Genomic DNA, 23,786 nt, shown 5'->3' on the forward strand with positions numbered 1-23,786 from the left:
ATTTCCCATTAAAAAAACGGAGAGGGTCTTCTCCTTCCTCTGCACAACGCCCCACCCGAGCTAGGCCACCGGTGCACCGTCCGCGCGCACCAGGCCATCTCCGGTGCGACAGGAGGCTGCCGCTCGTTGCACCAGGAGGACGCTCACACGTACCGAGTCTGCGTCCATCGACGGCGGAGCGTGACCGGCGACGCGCAACCGCGGCGGCGCTCGGAGGTGCACGGCGCGGGCGTGCTGCAGGGCGAGAGGGGGGAATGGATGGGTCCAGGAGGACCTTGTGTTCACCCTGTAGCGGATGGAGGCGAAGGGGAGCTCGAAGGGGGTGCACAGCGACCGAATCGATGACGAATTGCTTCGGTCACGGCGGAGAAGAAGGGGTCAAGGCGGTCGATTCCCGGCCTCCCGGTTTGCGCACGTCGGAGAGAAGACGCGGGGCGACGCGGCGTGGGTGTGCTGCTGGTGCAGGTGGGGACGGAAAGGCGTGGCGGCGTGTTTGGCGTCCTCGCCGGCCTACGTGAACGGGAGGCCGTGGCCTGGGCCCATCATCATCGGTGGCGGCGGCGTCGTCCGCGGCTCCAATTATCCAGCGGAGGACGGAGTTGTCCTGCTGCGAGAGCGGCGGCGGGGGCTGGCCGTGGTCCTGCATCGCGACGGCATGCGGTTCCTCCCAGCCGGCCATGTCGAGTGGCGGGAGTTGGTGGACCCAGTCGTCCACCGCGGGCGCCGGCGGGGGTAGTGTCGTTGCCTATTCGACGGTGCCTCGGAGGAGGGATCCTCACGAGGGGGAGAAGAAGTAGGGGCCATAGGGCGGAGTGCACACGGGACGGTGGTACGCGATTTACCCAGCTTCAGAACACCTGCACGATGACAGGGCCTACTGCTGCTTGTCTGGAATTATCTAGGCGCTTTCGCGTTGTTACAATGAGTTGTGGTTCTCCCTCTAGGGCTCCCGGGATCCGGCTTATAAAGGCGCACGGATCTAGGGTTTACATGGAGAGTCGTAGCCGGATTACAGGTTGCCTAACTACGGTACAATGTCTTGCCGTGTACGTCAAGGATCCGCCTTCCTATCTACGTCGTACTGGATCCGGGTTCCATATGGGCCTCCACGGATCCGGCTTCCTCCGAAGGTCGGTTAGGATCCGGCTTCCCTATCCTGGGCTGGACTTCATCCTTCAGGATCAACAGCAACTAGGCCGCCCGATGGGCCACATGCCACATCAGCATCTATGGGCCACCCGGGCTTGCCGGATCTAGGCACTGTCGATGGTACATCTATGAAGTATACCCACAACAGTAGCCCCCAGAGTTCTCCGAGTTTCACCTCCTGTTTCCGCCTTGCTAACGCTTCATGATTTCCGGCAATTTCGGTAACGCGGAGAAACTTGAAGAGCTCCCATTTCACATTTTCTTCTTTCCAACTCTTGGTCGGAAAATTCCCCCATCATGCGGGACTTCACCCATTGACAGCATACGGCATGTCTCCGGGTTACTCCTCTGCTGCGGACGAGAGCTTGCTTATCTTCACGCTGCAACCCGGAACCTTAAAAGGTTCAAACGGTTCCGCCAATCTTGGCGCCATTTTCGTGCGATTTGAGCGGTAACTTATCCTTAGCCGTTTTTACCGCTTAGGGTTTTCGACACGTGTCGCTCATCCAACGGTGCGACGCTTGCGTTCCGACCACAGGATGCGGAGCACGAATCTCCTCCTTCGGCATATAAATATCCGCCATCCAACCCCAATCTCCCCATTCTCCCCCTTTTCACCTCCCAGCGCTGCGCCGCCTCCAAGCTTCTCCTCCGCCGCACCGGAGTTCGCCGGAAGTCCGCCGGAGCAGTTTCGCCGCCGCGCTGTGTTCTTCGTGTTCTTAACTTCAGCGAGCCACCGCAACGAAACCTCACTGCTGACGACTCCGACCACCCTGACAGCCGTTCCGGTAAGCTCTGAAGCCTCGTCTTCATACCGTAGTTGGTAGGGACGAACTAGGATTTCAACATTGGATCCGACTAAGTTAGTTTTTCCGCCACTGTTTTCTCTTCAGATGTATTCTTCGACTCCGCCTCCTACATCCGAGCCGATTATGGCAACACCCCTCTCCTCCGCCCCTCCCCCCTTTGTCCCAGTTCAGCTGGAACCTTCCAAGGACTCCGGCAAGAACGTCGAGGGAACATCTGCTAACCCGGAGAAAGCCGTCGGAGCAGAACAAGCAAAGAAGAAAGCGGAGGATGATGCCGCCAAAAAATCTAAGGCTCGCCAACGAGACATCGAGTCCAAGGGGAAGTGGTGGCCTTGTACCACCACGGAAACCGAACTCAACATCCTCGAGGCGGAGGGCTTTCTAAGACCCGGGTCCTAGCGGACACTTCCGGGTGCTCTGGCTCCAGCTCCCGAAGCCGGAGAGATGGTGGTGACAAAGGCGCTTGTGGAGCGCGGCTTCTCTTTTTGATTTCTTCTCGGAAATCTTGAAGGAGTATGGGCTCCAGCCCCACAACATTTCCCCAAACAGCGTCCTGGCCATCAGCAACCATGTCACTCTATGTGAAGGCCACCTCCGGGTACCCCCAAAACTTTCTCTTTTTCAGTACAACTTCTCCGTCAAAAAGGAGAAGGTTCCTCAAACCTCCGAGTTGGCCACTTGCGGGTCAATTACATTCATGCTCCGCCCCGGCCGCGTCTATCCTCCCACCGATCGCCACGAATCCGCGCGATATTGGTCCGGTGGCTTCTTCTACTTGAAGGATGTTTCCGACCCGGCGAGCGAGAGGATGCTGCCGCCCTTCAAGAATAGCCCCGCCAGCGAGACTCCGGCCTGGACACAATGTCCTCACCTCTCCGAGTCACCTCTGTTGACTCGCGCAGTTAGGCGGATCTGCAAACTGGTGGAAGAAGGTCTGTCAGGGAAGGACCTAACGATGTCCTGGTTCACCAAGCGGATCCAACCACATCAACATCGGGACCGCCTGATGTTCCAGTATATGGGGAGCGAAGATCCTATGCGCGCCTCTAAGGACAACCTTTCCGCTGACGCCATCAACAAGCGGATCCGACTTCTTATCAAGATTCCGCGTGATCTTCGGATTCACGTGTGTAACAAGGACATCCAAACCAACGGCTCCGGGACCGCGGTACGTTGCCTCGACCCAACTATCGATTCCTTTTTAATCTGAATTTTGTCTAAGTGTTGGCTGGATAACGTAGCTCGAAGCCCTCTAGGAGGGCGATCTCGGAACTCTCCTCCGGGTCCCTCACGCGGGCAACACCGACCCGGAAGTCGCGTCGGACACGGAAGCTCCCGAGGCTCCGCGCCTCTCCTAAAGAAAGAAGGCTGCGCCCGCCAGCCCCGCAGCCAAACGTGCCCGCGAAGTGCTTAGCACCGCGGCTACCCGCAAGGCGGAGGCGGAGAAGAAGCGCCTCAAGCTCATTGACACCAGCAACCGAGCCCAACCTGACATGCTTCATTTTTTCAAACCATCCGGGTAAGTGCTTGGTTTCCGCCTTAAAATTCATCTGTCACCATGAACCAGCATGTACTTAATTATTATGCCTTTCTTATTACGCAATAGAAGTTCCGGAAGCCAGCCCACCAAGATCCCCAAGAAGAGAACGAAGCCATCTCCGGCTTCCATGCCAGTCACGCCGGAAGTTGAGGTTCCGCCCAAAGCCTCTTCTACCACCAAGCCGGATCCTAAGGACGTCATCAATCTTGATGATCTCCCTGAAGAACAGACTGCCGAAACCGGCCACGGCGAATCCAGCAAGGGTGCATCCTCATCCGCACCTCCACCCGAGCAACCAAACGTCACCTCCGCTGAAGCTCCGGCTAAGGAGGTTGAGAAAAAGTTACTGCTAAGTCGTGCCACCGGCACACCCCAGACTCATCCCCACCTCTTTCCGACTTTGCAAAAGGTCCCCCTCTCACAGCGCCATGCGGAGATCTCCGCCATGATGGACAAAGTGTGGGGGCCTGCGAACTCGGAAATGCAGGAGCTATCTGAACTCGAGGACTCCCTCAAGATTTTCTTCGCGCAGCACAAGAATGTGCGTCAGGTAACTCTAGCCCCCAAGCATTGGGTTCGACATTTTTCCGAGTAACATGTGTGAGCCGATGCTTTTTAGATGTGCATTTTAGCGGAAATTTAAAATTTTCTCAATCTAAGAATTTAAACTCCTCACCAGCCCCCAGAATTTTGAATTTCCGGCTAACGTCTGCCTGCTTCTCAGAACACGCGGAAGCTGCACGAAGACCTGCGCGTCCACGTGCTGGAGCAAATGACAGAGATAGAAGGGCTGCGCCAGAATGCGGAAAATAGCCAACAGGCTATATCGCTCTTGGAGACCCGCCTGAATGGTAAGAACTCCGGGTTGGATTCGAATCGTTTCATAAACAATCATGATGCATAACTTGTGTGATGTTCCGCCTACAGAAGAGATTGCCAAGCGCCCTTCCATCGATGCCCTGTCCGCCAAGGTCCATGTCGTGGATGTAACCACGGCAGATGCTACAGGGGGTAGCACTTCGTTGATGCGAGGGGAAGGGAACATCGCCATCTACGGGTCGAGGTGCAAGGGACGCAAGGTTTTACCCAGGTTCAGCCCCTCCGGGAGAGTAAAAGGCCTACGTCCTGCTAGATCTTATTGCTCAGTGGAGAATTACAATGGGGGGGGCTCAGTCGGCGTGGAGCCAAGAGCTTACAAAGGGAGAGATTGGATCTTAGATGATGTCCCCTTCTAGGGTTTAGCCCGGGGGTTTATATTTCCACCCCCGGCCTAGGGTTACAAAGGGATAACACCGAATCGTATCAGTTACTACAAATCCGGGATACCGCACCCTTCTTCAAGTAATCTCTATCTTGAACCAAGCAGATCTTCTCCTTAGGACTTCGGCCCAGTCGCCTTCGGGCCCAGTCGGTTGGGCGACTGGCGGTCCTCCCTGGGCCTTCATCCTCATGGCGAGTGGGACTGGCGACCCACCCCCTATGGGCATACCCCCATCAGTAGTCCCCGAGCGCGGTGGTGACGAAGTGTAGATCCGGCACGGGTCGCGAAGAGGCACGAAGGCGGATTGAGGTGAATCGCCGCCGGGCTCCCGAAGTAAACTCCAGCGGATCGCTAGTCTTCACTCGCCTGAACTTGATGAGCCATTCGACGCAGGACAATCGGCGTTGTGCCAGTCGTCGTATGGCAGTCGGCGCATGCCAGTCGCCGCAAGTCAGTCGGCGTAAGTCTCGTGCGCGGACACGTGGAGGAGGCAAAGGCTAGATTTCACGTTGACCGAGGTGCAGACCGTTTGCATGGAGTTGACCGTTGGGCCCGATGGGACTGTTAACGGCTAGTCTTAACGCCCGTTTCGCTGATCCCGCCGCCGATCCTGACCGTTAATCACGGGGCGGCGATCTCGCGGCGAATCAACGGGTGGGATTGGTGCTTATCTGGGGCGAGTGCAGCGATATAAAAGGCCGAACCCGGGGGTTAGGGCTTATCACTCCGCCACATTCTTCCTTCATTCTCTTCTTTTTTCGCCAAGAGCTCCCAAGCGCAACCATGGCGGCGAGAGCCTGGGGCAAGTCCAAGGTCACGCGCGAGTCCCTCCTTCCGTACGTCGCCTCCGGGGTCATCCCCGAGTTCAAACAGGAGCGCTGGCGAGTTCCGCCGGCGAACGAGGTGGAGCCGCTCCCGAGGCCGGGCGATCCGTGCTTTTCCTCGGCTTCCTGGATCGCGGATTCGCGCTCCCGTCCTCCGACTTCATCCGCCAGTTGTTGGCCTTCTACGGCATCAAGATGTGCGACCTGGGGCCGCACAGTGTACAGCAGATCTCCCTGTTCGTAGCACTGTGCGAGTGCTACCTGGGTTGCCCGCCGTACTTCCCGCTGTGGGTATCAATCTTCCACGGGCGGGCGACTCGGGCCAACAAGAGCAGCGAGGCGCTCATCCCGAACGGCGGAATCACCTTCCAGGTGAATTACGGGGAGAGCTTCATCGACATGGCGCTCCCCAAGAAGGCGCAATTGCAGTGGCGCCGCTTCTGGTTCTACGCCAAGGAGTACACTCCCCCCGGCGAGGTTTGCATTCCCCAGTTCAACCCCGAGCCCAGCGTCCCGCGACGTCTCAATGTCCGGTCGCTGCCGCGCGAGCAAGAGGAAGTGGTGAAGGAGATGCGCCAGGCGATCCAGGCGCTAAAGGACAATGGCCTGACGGCGGCCAACATGTACAACTGCTGGCTTGGCCGCCGGCTGATCCCCCTGCGGTGCCGAGCTCATCCCATGTGGGAGTACCGGGGCAAACGACCGCACCCGGTCGACGGCGACCGAGTGGGACGAGGGCGAGTATCGGAAGGCACTCGCCAAGATCACCACGGCCACCTTTTCCTCCTTCGAGGACGGCCTGCAGCCCTACTCCGAAGATACCCCGGCGCCTCAGGTTCGCGGCAGGACGAATGGGTCCTTGGGGCATGCGCTGTTGAGGCTAGTGTAATCGATACACATTCGCCATGTCTTATTTTTCTTTAGCACCAGGACTGGGTTTGCCAGCCACTTGGGGTGTTTGATTTCGATGATGAAGCCGGCGGCGAGTAGCCGGTTCACTTCTTCGGCGATTGCGCGTCGCCGCTCTTCTCCGACAGGCGCATTGCTTGCCCGACGGGGCGTGCGGAGGGATCGACGTGTAATTTGTGCTCAGCAAGTTCTCTCGGGACACCCGGCATGTCGACGGTTTCCATGCAAAGATATCTCGATTCTCACGGAGGAACTTGATGAGCGCGCTTTCCTATTGGGCGGACAGGCCCGTCCCAATGGTAATTTGCCTACTTGGATCATTCTCTACAAGATCTACTTGACGAGTGTCGGTTGTAGGCTTGAAGGTTGCTGCGGACGAGTCGAGCTCGGTCGGCTTCTCCAGGATGGCGGGATCGTTGCGGTCAACTGGGTACTTGGCGAGCTCGGTGGAGTTGTCTTGCTCGTCGGTGATGACGGCATCGGCCGAGCTTGGCGCCGACGTCCTCGCACTCCGTGCCATCTCCGGGTCGCCGTGGACGGTGATGACGCCGCGAGGCCCTGGCATCTTCATCATGTTGTATGCATAGTGGGGTGCCGCCATGAACCGGGCGAACGCCTGCCGGCCGAGCACATAGTGGTACGAGCTGCGAAAGTTCACCACCTCGAATGTTATCCGCTCGGTGCGGTAATTCACAGGCGTGCCGAAGGTGACTGGCAACGTAACCTTGCCGATCGGGAAAGCCTTCCGCCCGGGGACGATGCCATGGAACGTGACCTTGGTGTTCTCGAGGCGTGAGTCTGGTAAACCGAGTCGCTGGAAGGTTTCATAATACGTAATGTTGATGGAGCTTCCCCCATCCATCGGGGTTTTCGGCAGCCGCAGTCGGCGACCTTGGGCTCGACGACCGTGCCACTCGACCGGGGTACTCAATGCGGGGGCGTGATCTTCGCGGCTCCGTGTAATGCTGTGCTCGGACCAGTTGAGCCACCGGGGCACATCAGAAAGGATGACCGCGTGTACCGCCACTGCCCTTGCAAGGACCTTCCTGTCCCGTCGATCGCCGACCCCGGTGAAGGTGTGGAGTGAAACGGCGCTGCGACCGAAGCCTTCTCCCTTGTGTTGGTCCGGGTCCTTGGCACGGTCCTTGTGCTGATTGCCGCCGTCGTTTTCCTTGGCGCGACGGGCCTTCTCTATCTGCTTCAGGGAATAGCAGTTTCCCGTCGTGTGATTGGAGGGCTTGCCCTCCTTGCTGTGATAGATGCATGGGGCGTCTAGAAGGCTGCGGGCGTCGAAGCGCTTGGGCTGAGGCCGATCTTCTCGTGGTGCACGGTTGTCACGCCGGAAGGACTTTGGCTCGCGCTGCTCGTAGTCGGCGTTGGCGACGAGCTCGTTGTGTCCTCCTTCTCCGCGACGCTTGCCGTTGTTCGACCGTCCGCCGAATCGGTAGTCGCCACGTCGGGATTCTGTGTGGGCGGGGCGGCGATTGCGTCGCTGGCCGTACTCGTCATCCGAGTCGACTGTAGGGTCTTCGTCAGCATAGCGCAGGGCGATGTCGAAGAGCTCGGAGATTGAGATGTTGTCTCTGCTGACTCGACGAAGCTTGGCACTTAGCGGTTCGTACCGGCAGCACCGTCGGAAGCAGTAGATTGCCGTGTCCGTGCTGATGCCGCTGGAGGTCGTCCACATGTCCTGCCAGCGATGTACCCACCGGCGAGTCGACTCGCGTGGGCCTTGGACACAGCGATCCAGGTCTTCTATGGTTGTCGCGCGGGTGTACGCGCTGGCGAAATGTTGGATAAATGCCGCGCGGGCTTCCTCCCACGAATCGATGTTGTTGGCGGTGAGGGTGTTGAACCAGTGGCGATTGACGCCGTCCATCATGAGAGGCAGGTAGCGTGCTGCGAGTAACTCGGAGTGGCCTTGGATCCCCATTGCCATGGCGTACGAATCGATCCGGACCGTGGGGTCGATATGTGTGTCATACTTCTCGATATCACGGGGTCCCTTGAACCCAACAGGGTACGACTTGCCTCTGATCATTGGCCCGAAGCAGGCGGGGCCGACCCGAGTGAACGCGCTCTGGCGCGGGGCTTCATCGGCGTAGCGGTCGTTCAGCCGGTTTCGCGCCCGCCATTCTTGGTCGTTAACGATGTGAGTTCGCGCGTCGACGGGCTGTCCGTTAGCGGCGACCATCGCCCGCGCGGGGCGCGGCTCGATTCGGTTGTTGGTCGAGTGGGCCGCGCGCGGGGCTGGCGGCGGACCGTTGTTGGCGTTGGACGACCGCACGATTTGCCGCGCCCGACGACGCCGCGCGACCGGCGGACGTGCGCGAATAGAGTCGCCCTTGCGAATCGGCTGCGGCGTGCTCGTTGCTCCAATGCCTTGGCGACCAGGGCCTTGGCATGCTGGACGAGGATCGCGCCGTCTCCCGTTTCGGGGAGCCTTGCAAGGACGGCTTGGGCGGCCGCGACGTTATCGGCTGGAGACGAGTGCAATGGTAGGCCGTTGGCGTCGACTTCTGCCCGAGGGACTTCAGGTGGTGGCGGTGGTGGTGGTGGTGGCGGTGCTCCATGTGCCGCTCTTTCGGCGGCAGCCCGACTTCCTTCCGGGATGTCGGGGTTCTGGACTCGAGCGACCCGAATTTCTCCATCTGGATCGTCGAAGTTAAGGCGCGCACTGGGGAAGTCGTTCGCGCGGACACGCTCCATGCGCAGGCGATTGCGGTGCTGGCGATAGTGGGATACGGCTCTCACTCCGTCTTGCTCGAGACGAAATTTCTGCCGTTCGGCGAGCTCCTTCTTCCTCTGTTCTTCGAGGGCCGCCCGGTGCGCCTCGATCTCCGTCGCGGTGGCGGTTGCAGGGAGCGGGGTGGTGAAGGCGTCAACCGGGGGCTCCTCGGCTCCCGCCATGAAGACTCGCGGTTGGGTAACGATATCGTGGGCCCTCAACGAAGTCCGAATCGGAGTCGCCGCCGAAGAGGGAGAGGATGGAGTCGTCCTCGAAGCCCTCCTCGAAGTCGCCGGGGTGAGAGACCAAGGAGATGGAGTCTTTGAACGACGCCGTGGCGATAGAGCGGGCGGTCGGGGATCCGGCGGTGGGACCCAGCGACCGATTCCGTGGCGATGAAGTCAGCCTCGGTCGCTGCGATACTGGAGTCAGCAGCTGGGACGGTGTCGATGGAGTCGGCGGCTGGCCCGGTGACGACGGGGTTGGCGGTCGGCGCCACGGCTGCCGAGTCGGCGTCGTCCTCCTGGGCCGACTCGGCCTCCGCGTATACCTCGTCAGTAACTGGGCGAGTGGCTGTGCGGAGCTGCCCCGGTGCGAAGGGGTCGTGCGATCGACCAGGGCGGGGCTCGGTGGGGTCGCTGACGCCGGCGAGCCCGACGAAGAGGTTGATGGAGCCGATCGGCACCATCCATGCGTGTTTGAGAGGTGACGAGGCAGGCCGGTAAGTGCTTGGCTGGATGTGGAAGAAATTGCCGGTGGCGATCATCCTGCCGGAAGCGACCGGCCGCTGCACCGGCGAGTAGGGCCTCGCCGCAGCTCGGAGGCTTGATGTCCCATGCCCCACGGTGGGCGCCACCTGTCGTGGATGTAACCACGGCAGATACTACGAGGGGTAGCACTTCGTTGATGCGAGGGGAAGGGAACATCGCCATCTACGGGTCGAGGTGCAAGGGACGCAAGGTTTTACCTGGGTTCAGCCCCTCCGGAGAGTAAAAGGCCTACGTCCTGCTAGATCTTATTGCTCAGTGGAGAATTACAATGGGGGGGCTCAGTCGGCGTGGAGCCAAGAGCTTACAAAGGGGGAGATTGGATCTCAGATGATGTCCCCTTCTAGGGTTTAGCCCGGGGGTTTATATTTCCACCCCCGGCCTAGGGTTACAAAGGGATAACACTGAATCGTATCATTTACTACAAATCCGGGATACCGCACCCTTCTTCAAGTAATCTCTATCTTGAACCGAGCAGATCTTCTCCTTAGGACTTCGGCCCGAGCCGCCTGGGCCCGAGTCGGTTGGGCGACTGGCGGTCCTCCCTGGGCCTTCATCCTCATGGCGAGTGGGACTGGCGACCCACCCCCTATGGACATACCCCCATCAGTCCAAGTGCTCGAGGCGGAGAACGAATCCCTCAAGAACTTCCTGAAGGAATCCTCCGAGAAGGAGACTTTGGAGAAAAAGGAGCTCTCGGAGAAGCATGCCCGCGAGATGGCGGAACTTGCGGACAAACTCAAGAAGAGCCAGCAAAGGGTGTCAACCTTAGCGGCTAAAAATAAAAGTCAAGAGGCGGAGGCGGAGGCTATCGACAAAATGATCTTCCGTAAGAACCTTTCCTGTTTTGGTTCCGACTTCCTCATATCTTGCTATGTCCACGGAAGAACTGATCATCATTTTCGCAGCGAGGCTTGGCTTTGAATGGACCAAGGATTCAACCCTCAAGAGCACGGAAGCATATGATGAAGCGCGGAGTTCAATCGACGAGCTCTTTGAAGCATGTCGCGTAGTTGCCAAAGCACTGTCTTTGAAAAGGGCCAAGACCACGGTGATCGACACCATGTCTAAGCTCATGAGGCAGGTGCAAGAGCTCATCAAAGACTGGCAGGAATCTTCTGCTCGCGGAGTCGCGTCCCTCGTCTTGGCCACCTGCAAGGCGCATTTCCCAACCATGAGGTTTGCGGATGTTGCGCGCAACACTCCTAAGGGCACCAACATGAGAGCCATTCTCGCGGAGACCCAAGGGTTCGATTGACTCTTTGTTGGACGAGTTAACCACTCGTTCTGGTACAACAAATACGATCTCCCCAAGGGCTTCTCTGACGCGGAAGACGAAGAGGAGGGTGGTGAAGAGGGCGACGCGGAGGGCTCCGGATCGAGCGCCGATCAAGTTGAGGAAGACTCCGATGACAACTCCGACATTGGCTCCGGCGACGGCTCCGCATACATAGCTTCTGAGGAGGAACAATCGTCCGAGTAAAAACCTGTGAAACAATCAAACTGATGTATCATTTTGGCCCCGGAGTGGGTTTGTAAGATAACTTAAATTCTTAAGTAGCTAGGGACGAAACATTTATGCATGGGCGGAAAATACTTATCCCGCTATCCGTTTGAATGTTATTTGCATGTTTCGTTTTGTTTGAAAGCAAGTGCTGGTTTCATATTTTCCGGCTTGCTCATTTGACCTTCCGCGAGCCGGAAGACCGTTAGCCGGAAACGCTAGCCAGCGGCGACGAAGCCCAATGGCGTCCGTCAATAACCGCGGAAACAAGCCCCCAGCGTAGGTGCCGGAAATCACTACCAGGAATCCATGAGTTTGCAACAGAAAAAATTTCCGCCAGAAAACTTAAGCTTACGTCCAAAAGAGGACGATTTTGAATCACAACTTTCATACACGCCTAGGCGGAAATATCCAGCTCTGCGGTTTTAGTCGGAAAACGTACATGATCTAAAAATGAAAAAGGTAAAGGAGGCAAAAGACTCAAAGAGTGAGCCAGAAGCTTTATTTCATTGATCATGCGTAACTATTACAAGATATGTAATCCTAAAATTTTGCTAAGTGTGGAAAGGACGTAGCTGTGCAATGTTCCAGGGACGTTCTGTCTCGTCGTATATGTCACCCGGATCCTCTCGCTTGAGTTTCCGGTACCAGTTAGCAGGTCTGTCCTTTAGCTCCCGAAAATCGACAAGGTAGTACGATCCATTGTGGAGCACTTTGCTAACGACAAAGGGTCCTTCCCATGGAGATTGCAGCTTATGATCTTTCACCTGACGAAGGCGGAGGACCAAGTCTCCGGCCGTGAATGAGCGATTCCGAACTCGACGACTATGATAGCGTCGGAGTTTCTGCTGGTATATGGTGGAGCGTTGGTCATCCAAATTCCGAGCTTCTTCTATCAGGTCCACAGATAGCTGTCTGGCCTCATCAGCAGTTTCGTCATTGTAGGCGGAGACTCGCGGTGAATCATGGATGATGTCGGAGGGGAGCACGGCTTCGGATCCGTATACCAGGAAGAACGGAGTAAATCCGGTTGACCTGTCTGGGGTAGTTCGTAAACTCCACAATACAGAATCTAGCTCATCAGCCCAAGCCCCAGCTGCACGCCGCAGCGGTTCTTCGAGGCGTGGCTTAATCCCTGATAATATGAGACCATTGGCCCTTTCGACCTGACCATTGGATTGTGGATGGGCCACAGATGCGAGGTCAAGCCGTATCCCTACGTCCTCACGGTAATCCTTTAGTTCTCCTTGCGCGAAGTTTGTGCCATTATCAGTGATTATGCTGTGTGGGATGCCGTATCTCACCACGAGGCTGCAGACAAATTTTAGTGCCGTAGCACCATCGGCTTTTCTCACTGGCTTTGCCTCGATCCACTTACTGAACTTGTCAACAGCGACCAGGAGGTATTCAAAGCCACCAGGAGATGATTTCTTTAGTTTACCAACCATATCGAACCCCCAGACCGCAAATGGCCAGGTGATAGGGATGGTCTTCAGCTCTTGGGCTGGAGCATTTGGTTGAGTAGCGTAGTACTGGCAACCTCGGCAGGTCTTCACCAGCTTGTCAGCATCTTGTTTAGTTGTGAGCCAGTAAAACCCAAGCTGAAAATCTTTTGCAACGAGTGACCTGGGGGCGGCATGATGCCCGCAGTCCCCACCATGAATCTCTCTGAGTATCTCAATACCATCTTGGTTGGAGACGCATTTGAGAAACACTCATGTTGCGCTTCGTTTGTAGAGCTGTCCGTCAACGATTGTGTAGGATCTTGCTCGTCTGATGATCTGTCGTGCGAGGACCTCGTCCTCTGGCAACTTCTGATCGATGAGGTAGTCCAGGAAAGGCCGCGTCCAGGCCGGAATGATAGCCATCACTTCTCTAGCCGGAGATACTGCCACATCTGGGTTTTCCGGGTTAGCGCCCTTCACCGAGGGTATCCGTAGGTGCTCCAGGAAAATACCAGGCGGAATTGGTTTCCTGCCGGATCCGAGCTTGGACAGCATGTCTGCCGCTGTGTTTTTATCTCTCCTGACGTACTTGACTTCGTATCCGAGGAAGCATTTGGCGATCTCGTCAACTTCGTCTCTGTAAGCCGCCATGACGGAGTTTCTGGCGTTCCAGGTTCCGGCTACTTGTTGTGCCACCAGGTCGGAATCTCCGCAGCAAATGATGTGCTTGATCCCAATTTCCTTAGCGATGCGCAGACCGTGTAGTAGAGCCTCGTATTCCGCCATGTTGTTTGTAGCTTCGAAGTGGATCTGCAGAACGCATCTGCAGCTTCTTCTCCGGTAGGGGACTTCGGGGTGACTCCGGCTCCCGAGCCTTGATGCCGCTTGGATCCATCGAAGTGCATAACCCATGTCTCCGGTTCCGGCTCCAGATTTATATCCGGAGCTTCGTCCAATCCGCAACAAAATCCGCCAAGATCTGGGATTTAACCGCAGTCCTGGCTTTGTAGTTGATGTCGAAGGCGGATAATTCAATGCCCCATTTTGTTGTGCGTCCTGTTGCGTCAGCGTTATTGAGAATCGTTGACAGCAGAGCTTTGCTCACGACTGTTACTGGATGCTCCTGGAAGTAGTGCCTCAGCTTCCTGCTACCTAGGAACACTCCATAGGCTAGCTTTTGAAAGTGAGGATATCTTTGTTTGGATTCCGTAAGCACTTCACTAATGTAGTAGACTGGCCTTTGGACTCCATACTCGTGTCGTTCTTCCTGTCGCTCCACCACGATGACGAGGCTGATGACTCTGTTGGTAGCTGCCAGTTAAAGGAGCATTGGCTCTGACTCTTCTGGCGCTGCTAGGATAGGTGGGGAGGTAAGTAATTCCTTCAACCCTTGAAGTGCTGCATCTGCTGCACCGTCCCAGACAAATTTGTCTCTCTTCTTCAATAGCTTGTACATGGGTAGCACCTTCTCGCCAAGACGGCTAACGAACCTGCTGATTGCTGCAACACAGCCAGTTAGTCGTTGCACATATTTGAGACAAGTTGGCCTTCTGATGCACAGGATTGCCTTGATTTTCTCCGGGTTAACTTCAATGCCCCTGTTAGAGACAATGAAGCCAAGGAGTTTTCCGGCTGGGACGCCAAAGGCGCATTTCAGCGGATTCAACATCATCTTGTACCGTCGGAGATTCTCAAAGGTTTCTGTGAGGTCGCTGATCAAGTCGGATCCTTTCCGGGTCATGACCGCGATGTCGTCGATGTAGGCGTGTACATTCCGGCCAATTTGGTCCTTCGGGCACCGCTGCATCGTACGTTGGTAGGTGGCACCTGCGTTTTTCAGACCAAACGGCATGGTAACATAGCAGTAAGTGCCAAATGGGGTGATGAACGAGGTCGCCTTTTGGTCGGACTTCTTCATCCGGATCTGATGATACCCGGAATATGCGTCAAGAAAACATAGAAGTTCCGCCCTGCCGTCGAATCAATGACCTGGTCAATGCGCGACAGGGGAAACAGATCCTTCGGACAATGCTTATTCAAGCCGGAGTAATCGATGCACATTCTTAGTATTTCAGAATTCTTTTTGGGTACAAGGACGGGATTTGCGACCCAATCAGTAGGATAACTTCTACTACAAAACCTGCCTCTAGTAACTTTGCTAATTCCATTCCTATGGTGCAGCGCTTCTTATCTCCAAAGCGTCGCATAGCTTGCTTCATTGGTTTAGCCCCCGGGTTTATGTTGAGGTAGTGCTCGGCGAGTTCCCTTGGTACTCCAGACATGTCAGAAGGCTGCCATGCGAAGATGTCCATGTTAGCGCGGAGGAACTCGACGAGCGTGTCTTCCTATTTTGGGTCCATGTTGGCCCCGACCGAGACCTGCTTGGTGGCATCGCCTTCCTTGAAGTTGATCTTCTTTGTCTCTATCGCGGCCTTGAAGGAATTTTTCTGTTCGGAGATCTGTTTCTTGGTGGTCTGCATTTCTGTCGGATCCACCGCGGCTCTGTAGCCTTTCAGCTCCTCTCCAGATATCACGGACTGCGAAGGCGGCTTCGCCCAACTCGCACTCATGAGCCTTTTTGTAGTCTCCGGACACGGTAATCATACCATTGGGACCCGGAATCTTGAGCTTGTTGTAGATGTAGCACGCTCTTGCGTGGAACTTGTGGTAGGTGGGCCTACCGAAGATGACATGATAGGAGCTCTTGAAAGGCACGACCTCAAACGTGATCATCTCTTCGCAGAAATTATTAATATCGCCGAAGGCCACGGGAAGTCTGATGCTGCCGAGGGAATTTGCCTTTTTACCCGGAACCACGCCATGAAACTCAGTGTTGCTGTGTTTAAGCTGCTCCTTGGTAAGGTTCATCCGCTCCGGAGTCTCCAGGTACATGATGTTCAAGCTGGCTCCGCCATCCATGAGGCACTTGGAGAAGTCATAGCCGTCGATGCGGGGACTTACAACCAAGGCGTAGCACTCTTTTGGCACAATGGTAGGATGATCCTGCCTATCAAATGTGCACGGGACTTCCGACCACCTGACATATTGCGGCACAGCTGGAACTGTGGTGTTCAGGATCCGGAAAGCTGACTTGCTTGCGCGGACTGTTGGGGTTCCGAGGAAGGTGTGGTACGCGCCTACACTCTTTTTGCCAAAGGGGTTGGATTTAGCTAAGGATCCGTCTTTGAGGTCCGGCGAAGCATCATCCTCATCCATTGCCTCGGAACTGTCTTCCTCTTTGTCCTTGTTCTTGCCCTTGCCTCCTTTGCCGCGTGGGCGGTGCTTCCGGGCTCGCTTGTATCCTGCTTCCGGGTCATTTTTCAGATCGTTGAGCCACTTGCAATTGCGGTTAGTGTGAGTGGACTTCCCCGTAGCCGGATCCAGATGGGCCAGGCAGGGCATGTCTCTGTACTCTTCATAAGTTTGGGGAGCGCGGGATCCAGAAGCGGTGACCTCGTCACTACGCTGCTGGCCCCTGCCGGCTCCGCCTCCGCGGCCACACCCTCTTCCACCTCCTTGACCTCCGCGCTGAAAGGCTATGGCGACCATCTCGGATCCGCCATTCTTCAGGTCATCAGGGGGATTTTTACGATTATTGCCGCTGCTGTTGCCGGTATCACGGTTCTTCTTCTACTGATGCAGAGGAATTGCTGTAGCTGCTAGATCTCCGCCTGCGTTATCATCGGCGGCAGTATGATCACTGGCGATGGAGATCATGTCATCCAAAGTCAGATTGTTTGCGTTAGCCAAGCAAGTGAGCTTGTGCCGCAGCAATCCTCCCCTCTGCAGTCCACCTATAAAGGCGTGCATAGCTGTGGTGTGATCGACATTTTCACACTCGTTCCTTGTTGCTAGCCATCGGGTGAGGAAGTTCCTTGATGTTTCACCCTTCTTCTGGATACATGCCTGTAAGTCGCTTGTCGTGGCAGGTCTCTTGTAGGTGCCTCTCGAAGTGCTTTTCGAAGGCGGTCTTCGGGTCAAACCAGCAAAAGATGGAATTCTTCTCGAGGTCGCCGAGCCAGATCCGGGCTGGACCCACAAGGTACAGCTGAAGCATGCGGCAGGCGATATTAGGGGTTCCTCGGGCAAAGGTTACTGCATTATAGTAATCCTCAATCCAGGTATCCGGCCTTTCCGTGCCATCATATGTCTTCAGGTTTCCGGGTAGCTTGAGGTTCATCCTTGGCGTTGGTTCCTCTCGAATCATCCTGCCAAAGCACTTTGGGCCTATGTAGTCAGTTTTGTATTCATTGAGACGTTCCCGCGCGTCACGCGAGCCGTGGCGGGGGGATTTTGAGCGAGAACGAGATCTCCGGCCGCCGCCTCCGCCTCCACCTCCGCCTCCATCGCTAGGTGGTGGTGAGGGAGATCTGCGAGGGGGCCGATGCAACTTTTTGCTTCGGCCTTCTGACTCTCCCCGCCCTTCGTGATGTTGACTCCGGCTTCGATGGCTGCCTTCACCATGGTGCTGGCCGCCTTCGTCGTTCCGGCTTCTGCGAGGCTCCGGGTCACGCTCCTCGTTCCGACTCCTCCTAGGCTCGGGCTCTCGATCGTTGTTCCGGCTTCGGCGGGGTTCCGGCGTACGCTCTCTGTTCCTCGGAGGCGGCGCATTGTCGCGGATGTTGATTCCACCTGGACCATGAGGCCTGGTGTTTCCGACTGGACTGCGGCGGCGAGGAAGTGGAGGACGCGGGTATCCGTTGGGTGGAGGTGAGGGATTCCGGTACTTGTTCCTACCAGTGTACATCGCATCCTTTCCCTTCTTCGGATCTGACGGAGGTGTCTTTGATGGTACAGGGATTGGATTTGGGTGCTCTCTGGTTTTCCTTCTGCGTTCCGAGGATCCGGTTCGCGATTCGTCATCGCGATGGCGATTGTCGTAGGCGTCCTTCTGCGCGGTAGAGATGCAATGATCCGGGTTGGATTCCAACTTGCGCGAAGTGTCTGCCTTGCTCTGCTGCTTCATTGCTGAGGCAACGAGCGTACGGATGTAGTCGATGTCAATCTCCTCGGTCTTTTTCTTCAAGATCTCTGCAGCCTTCTTCATGTTATCCTTTGGGGTGGCGAGCGGCTGCTGCTCAGTCGGAGTTGCGAAGGTGATCTTGCGGGGAGTTACAGCTTCCCGCCGGATCTTATCGACCTCTTTTTGAGCCTCAGTGATCTTATCATCCCAATGCTTCCGGAGTTGCTTGACTTTCACCAGTGATTCGTCCACCTCACGCTCGCGCTTGAGAAAATTGTCCACGAAGTTCGCGGCCTCCTTCCTCTCATCAATCATTGCGGCTGCGGTGGTGGCAAACTTTTTGGCTGTTGCCAGCATCTCCTGTCTTTTTGCTTCTAGAGCTTCCGCATCTGCTGCGTCTTCAGGAGTTATGGGTTTGTTGAGGACATCTGTGTGTACGATTGCATCCATGCCTGCCTGTTCAACTAGTTCTTCTGGGGACAAGACTTCTTTATGCGGACGTTCCCGCGAGAGCGGAGATCCTGCACGAGATGGCTGAGGGTCGGAGTGGGTGTTTTCATCCTCTGATTCCCGTTGATCCAGTGCCGCCAAGGTTGCGAGAACCTGTTTAGGCTGGGCGGATTCAACTTCGGGCTGACCACCGTATCCGTATTCCTTCACCTTGCGATCGAACTCTTCAGTATCCATGGAGGGGTGATATGGGCATGGAGGCCTATGTGGAGCCCAATTTCAGGACTCCACCAACCTAGGTGGTACGCCATCGAGGATTCAGGAGTGACACGCTAGGACGACCTACGCCATGTAATAATTAAGTCTTAGGTTGTGTCATTCATTCTATGTTAGGAAATAATGTAGCCAGGTCATGTGGTGGGCCAATTAGGGTTAAATTAGTGTTGTGTTTGGTTTTGGGCTTGTCCAAGCCAAACCGAGCCAGCCCATCAAGTGGGGCGCTCGGCCTAGCAAGGCTGGCCGGCCACCTCCCTCTCATATAAGGTGGAGGCACGGCTAGGGTTTAGGATAGAACAAGTTTAGTCTAAAAGTTTAGGGTTTCCCTATAGCGTGTGATCACGTGTATCATCCCTCCGGGGGTACGGCGCTGCCGTTATCTATTATATCCGCTGCGAAGGTTCTTGTGTTCATCAAGGATTGTCTAGCTCTTGGTTTGAGGCGTATGGTTCATCGATCTGTTGCTTGCTGGATTCGTTCCCTCTTCTCCAGGCTGCGTTCATCGCGTTGTTGGGAGGATTGACTACCCCAGGTTCTCGTTGTGAATTGCCCGATCTTTCACAACGAGAACCTGGGGTAGTAAATCCTCCCAACAACGCGATGAACGCAGCCTGGAGAAGAGGGAACGAATCCAGCAAGCAACGGATCGATGAACGATACGCCTCAAACCAAGAGCTAGGCAATCCTTGATGAACACAAGAACCTTCGCAGCGGATATAATAGATAACGGCAGCCGCCGTACCCCGGAGGGATGATACACGTGATCACACGCTATAGGGAAACCCTAAACTTTTAGACTAAACTTGTTCTATCCTAAACCCTAGCCGTGCCTCCACCTTATATGAGAGGGAGGTGGCCGGCCAGCCTTGCTAGGCTGGGGCGCCCCACTTGTTGGGCTGGCCTGGTTTGGCTTGGATAGGCCCAAAACCAAACACAACACTAATTTAACCCTAATTGGCCCACCACATGACCTGGCTACATTATTTCCTAACATAGAATGAATGACACAACCTTAGACTTAATTATTACATAGCGTAGGTCGTCCTAGCGTGTCACTCCTGAATCCTCGATGGCGTACCACCTAGGTTGGTGGAGTCCTGAAATTGGGCTCCACATAGGCCTCCGTGCCCATATCAAGGGGGCATCCCCGGAAATTGGGCTTAGGTTACCCAGGATCGATTCTTCACCCGGAGCACTGCTTTCTCCGACAGCCTCCTGCTGATCCGGAGCAACGTTATTTTCCGGTTCCTCAACCTGCATGGGGCCCGCTCCGACTTAATGAGGGGCGGCTTCTGCGGTATGGGCTAAGAAGTGTACGAAGTGACACCTTTGCTTCTCTAACACCTGGGAGACCCAGGCGGATCTGCATTGGTCTTCCACCTTTGTTTCCTCGCTCGAGGGCGGATTGGGTGGGTTTTGATTTTTCCAGATCTAAGGCGGAATCTTCGCTGGGAAGTTCCTGCATCTCAGACCGGATCTTCACGACTGCGTCCTGCTCAGCGGCGGTCGCGTCAGCGCTACTTACCAGTGCGTTCCCGTCGGAATCGACGGTTTCGCCGATGAAGATGTCTATGCCGCCAACTGGGACGATGGAGAGCTTGACGGGGTTTGTCTTAGCCGGAATCCAGCACTCATCCGGAGGGACGATCGGAAGGTTTCCGGCGTAGAGGACGCGCCCCACAACGATGGTGTCGTCGTAGCTTCCCATGGCGGAACCCTCCCGGTTCCGGCCTCCAGACACCGCTGGCCCCACGGTGGGCGCCAACTGTCGTTGCCTATTCGACGGTGCCTCGGAGGAGGGATCCTCACGAGGGGGAGAAGAAGTAGGGGCCATAGGACGGAGTGCACACGGGACGGTGGTACGCGATTTACCCAGCTTCGGAACACCTGCACGATGACAGGGCCTACTGCTGCTTGTCTGGAATTATCTGGGCGCTTTCGCGTTGTTACAATGAGTTGCGGTTCTCCCTCTAGGGCTCCCGGGATCCGGCTTATAAAGGCGCAAGGATCTAGGGTTTACATGGAGAGTCCTAGCCGGATTACAGGTTGCCTAACTACGGTACAATGTCTTGCCGTGTACGTCAAGGATCCGCCTTCCTATCTACGTCGTACTGGATCCGGGTTCCATATGGGCCTCCACGGATCCGGCTTCCTCCGAAGGTCGGTTAGGATCCGGCTTCCCTATCCTGGGCTGGACTTCATCCTTCAGGATCAACAACAACTGGGCCGCCTGATGGGCACATGCCACATCACCATCTATGGGCCACCCGGGCTTGCCGGATATAGGCACTGTCGATGGTACACCTATGAAGTATACCCACAACAGGTAGGGAGACGTTCTTGGCCAAGGGCGAGGAGGAAGACATCGTGGTCGACGGCGGGGCTAGCGGTGGGGCTGGCCAGATGGGCAACGTGAGATCGATGGAAGACGTTGACTTGGGACCTGCTAGCTTTTGGGAAAGGGGATAGGGGTCTAATTTAAAATTAACAGAAACGATTCATTTGTTTTTTTGTCATGTGCAACCTGACAGTGGGTCCCAGTTGTCAGAAACTGGATTAACATGGGTAAATTGGAAAATCAGTGCTCTTCGTCATGAACCTGCCCCAATAGTGGTAGTAACGTGACAAAACGGACACATTTGGTAGTTTCGTGACACGTCTGGCTCAATTGTGGTAGTTTTTTGTCATTTACTCAGATACGGTTGTATCTAGATATATATTTTTTGGTGCATAGATACATTTGTATCTAAAAAAGGTTGACGGTTTTTTTTGGGACAGAGGGAGTGATGGCGTGTATTTCACACGTTCGTTGGGCAACCCCAAGAGGAAGGTATGATGCGCACAGCAGCAAGTTTTCCCTCAGAAAGAAACCAAGGTTTATCGAACCAGGAGGAGCCAAGAAGCACGTTGAAGGTTGATGGCGGCGAGATGTAGTGCGGCGCAACACCGGGGATTCGGCGCCAACGTGGAACCTGCACAACACAACCAAAGTACTTTGCCCCAACGAAACGAGTGAGGTTGTCAATCTCACCGGCTTGCTCGTAACAAAGGATTAACCGTATTGTGTGGAAGATGATTGTTTGCAGAGAAAACAGTAAAACAAGTATTGCAGTAGATTGTATTTCGATAAAGAGAATTGGACCGGGGTCCACGAGTTCACTAGAGGTGTCTCTCCCATAAGACGAACAGCATGTTGGGTGAAGAAATTACGGTTGGGCAATTGACAAATAAAGAGAGCATGACAATGCACATACATATCATGATGAGTATAGTGAGATTTAATTGGGCATTACGACAAAGTACATAGACCGCCATCCAACTGCATCTATGCCTAAAAAGTCCACCTTCAGAGTTATCATCCGAACCCCCTCCGGTATTAAGTTGCAAAGCAACGAGACAATTGCATTAAGTATGGTGCGTAATGTAATCACAACTACATCCTTAGACATAGCATCAATGTTTTATCCCTAGTGGCAACAGACACAACACAACCTTAGAACTTTCTCATCACTTGTCCCGGTGTCAATGCAGGCATGAACCCACTATCGAGCATAAGTACTCCCTCTTGGAGTTAAAAGCATCTACTTGGCCGGAGCATCTACTAGTAACGGAGAGCATGCAAGATCATAAACAACACATAAGCATAACTTTGATAATCAACATAACAAGTATTCTCTATTCATCGGATCCCAACAAACGCAACATATAGAATTACATATAGATGATCTTGATCATGATAGGCAGCTCACAAGATCCGACAATGATAGCACAATGGGGAGAAGATAACCATCTAGCTACCGCTATGGACCCATAGTCCAGGGGTAGACTACTCACTCATCACTCCGGAGGCGACCATGGCGGTGTAGAGTCCTCCGGGAGATGATTCCCTCTCCGGCGAGGTGCCGGAGGCGATCTCCGGGATCCCCCGAGATGGGATCGGCGGTGACGGCGTCTCGGAAGGTTTTCCGTATCGTGGCTCTCGGTACCGGGGGTTTCGTCACGGAGGCTTTAAGTAGGCGGAAGGGTAGGTCAAGAGGCGGCACGAGGGCCCCACACCACGGGCCGCGCGGCCAAGGGGGGGCGCCACCCTAGGGTGTGGGCCCCTCGTGGCCCCTCTTCGTCTCGTCTTCGGTCTTCGGAAGCTTCGTGAGAAAATAGGCCTCCGGGCTTTTATTTCGTCCAATTCCGAGAATATTTCTTTACGAGGATTTCGAAACCAAAAACGCAAGAACAACGAATCGGCACTTCGGCATCTTGTTAATAGGTTAGTTCCAGAAAATGCACGAATATGACATAAAGTGTGCATAAAACATGTAGATAACATCAATAATGTGGCATGGAACACAAGAAATTATCGATACGTTGGACACGTATCAGCATCCCCAAGCTTAGTTCTGCTCGTCCCGAGCAGGTAAAACGATAACAAAGATAATTTCTGGAGTGACATGCCATCATAATCTTGATCATACTATTTGTAAAGCATATGTAAAGAATGCAGCGATCAAAACAATATGTATGACATGAGTAAACAAGTGAATCATAAAGCAAAGACTTTTCATGAATAGCACTTCAAGACAAGCATCAATAAGTCTTGCATAAGAGTTAACTCATAAAGCAATAATTCAAAGTAAAGGTATTGAAGCAACACAAAAGAAGATTAAGTTTCAGCGGTTGCTTTCAACTTGTAACATGTATATCTCATGGATATTGTCAACATAGAGTAATATAATAAGTGCAATAAGCAAGTATGTAGGAATCAATGCACAGTTCACACAAGTGTTTGCTTCTTGAGGTGGAGAGAAATAGGTGAACCGACTCAACATTGAAAGTAAAAGAATGGTCCTCATAGAGGAAAAGCATCGATTGCTATATTTGTGCTAGAGCTTTGATTTTGAAAACATGAAACAATTTTGTCAACGGTAGTAATAAAGCATATGCATCATGTAAATTATATCTTATAAGTTGCAAGCCTCATGCATAGTGTACTAATAGTGCTTGCACCTTGTCCTAATTAGCTTGGACTACCTGGATTATCACCGCAATACATATGCTTTAACCAAGTTTCACAAAGGGGTACCTCTATGCCGCTCGTACAAAGGTCTAAGGAGAAAGCTCGCATTTGGATTTCTCGCTTTTGATTATTCTCAACTTAGACATCCAT

The sequence above is a fragment of the Lolium rigidum genome, chromosome 3, assembly GCF_022539505.1.
Source record: "Lolium rigidum isolate FL_2022 chromosome 3, APGP_CSIRO_Lrig_0.1, whole genome shotgun sequence".
Lineage (NCBI taxonomy): Eukaryota > Viridiplantae > Streptophyta > Magnoliopsida > Poales > Poaceae > Lolium > Lolium rigidum.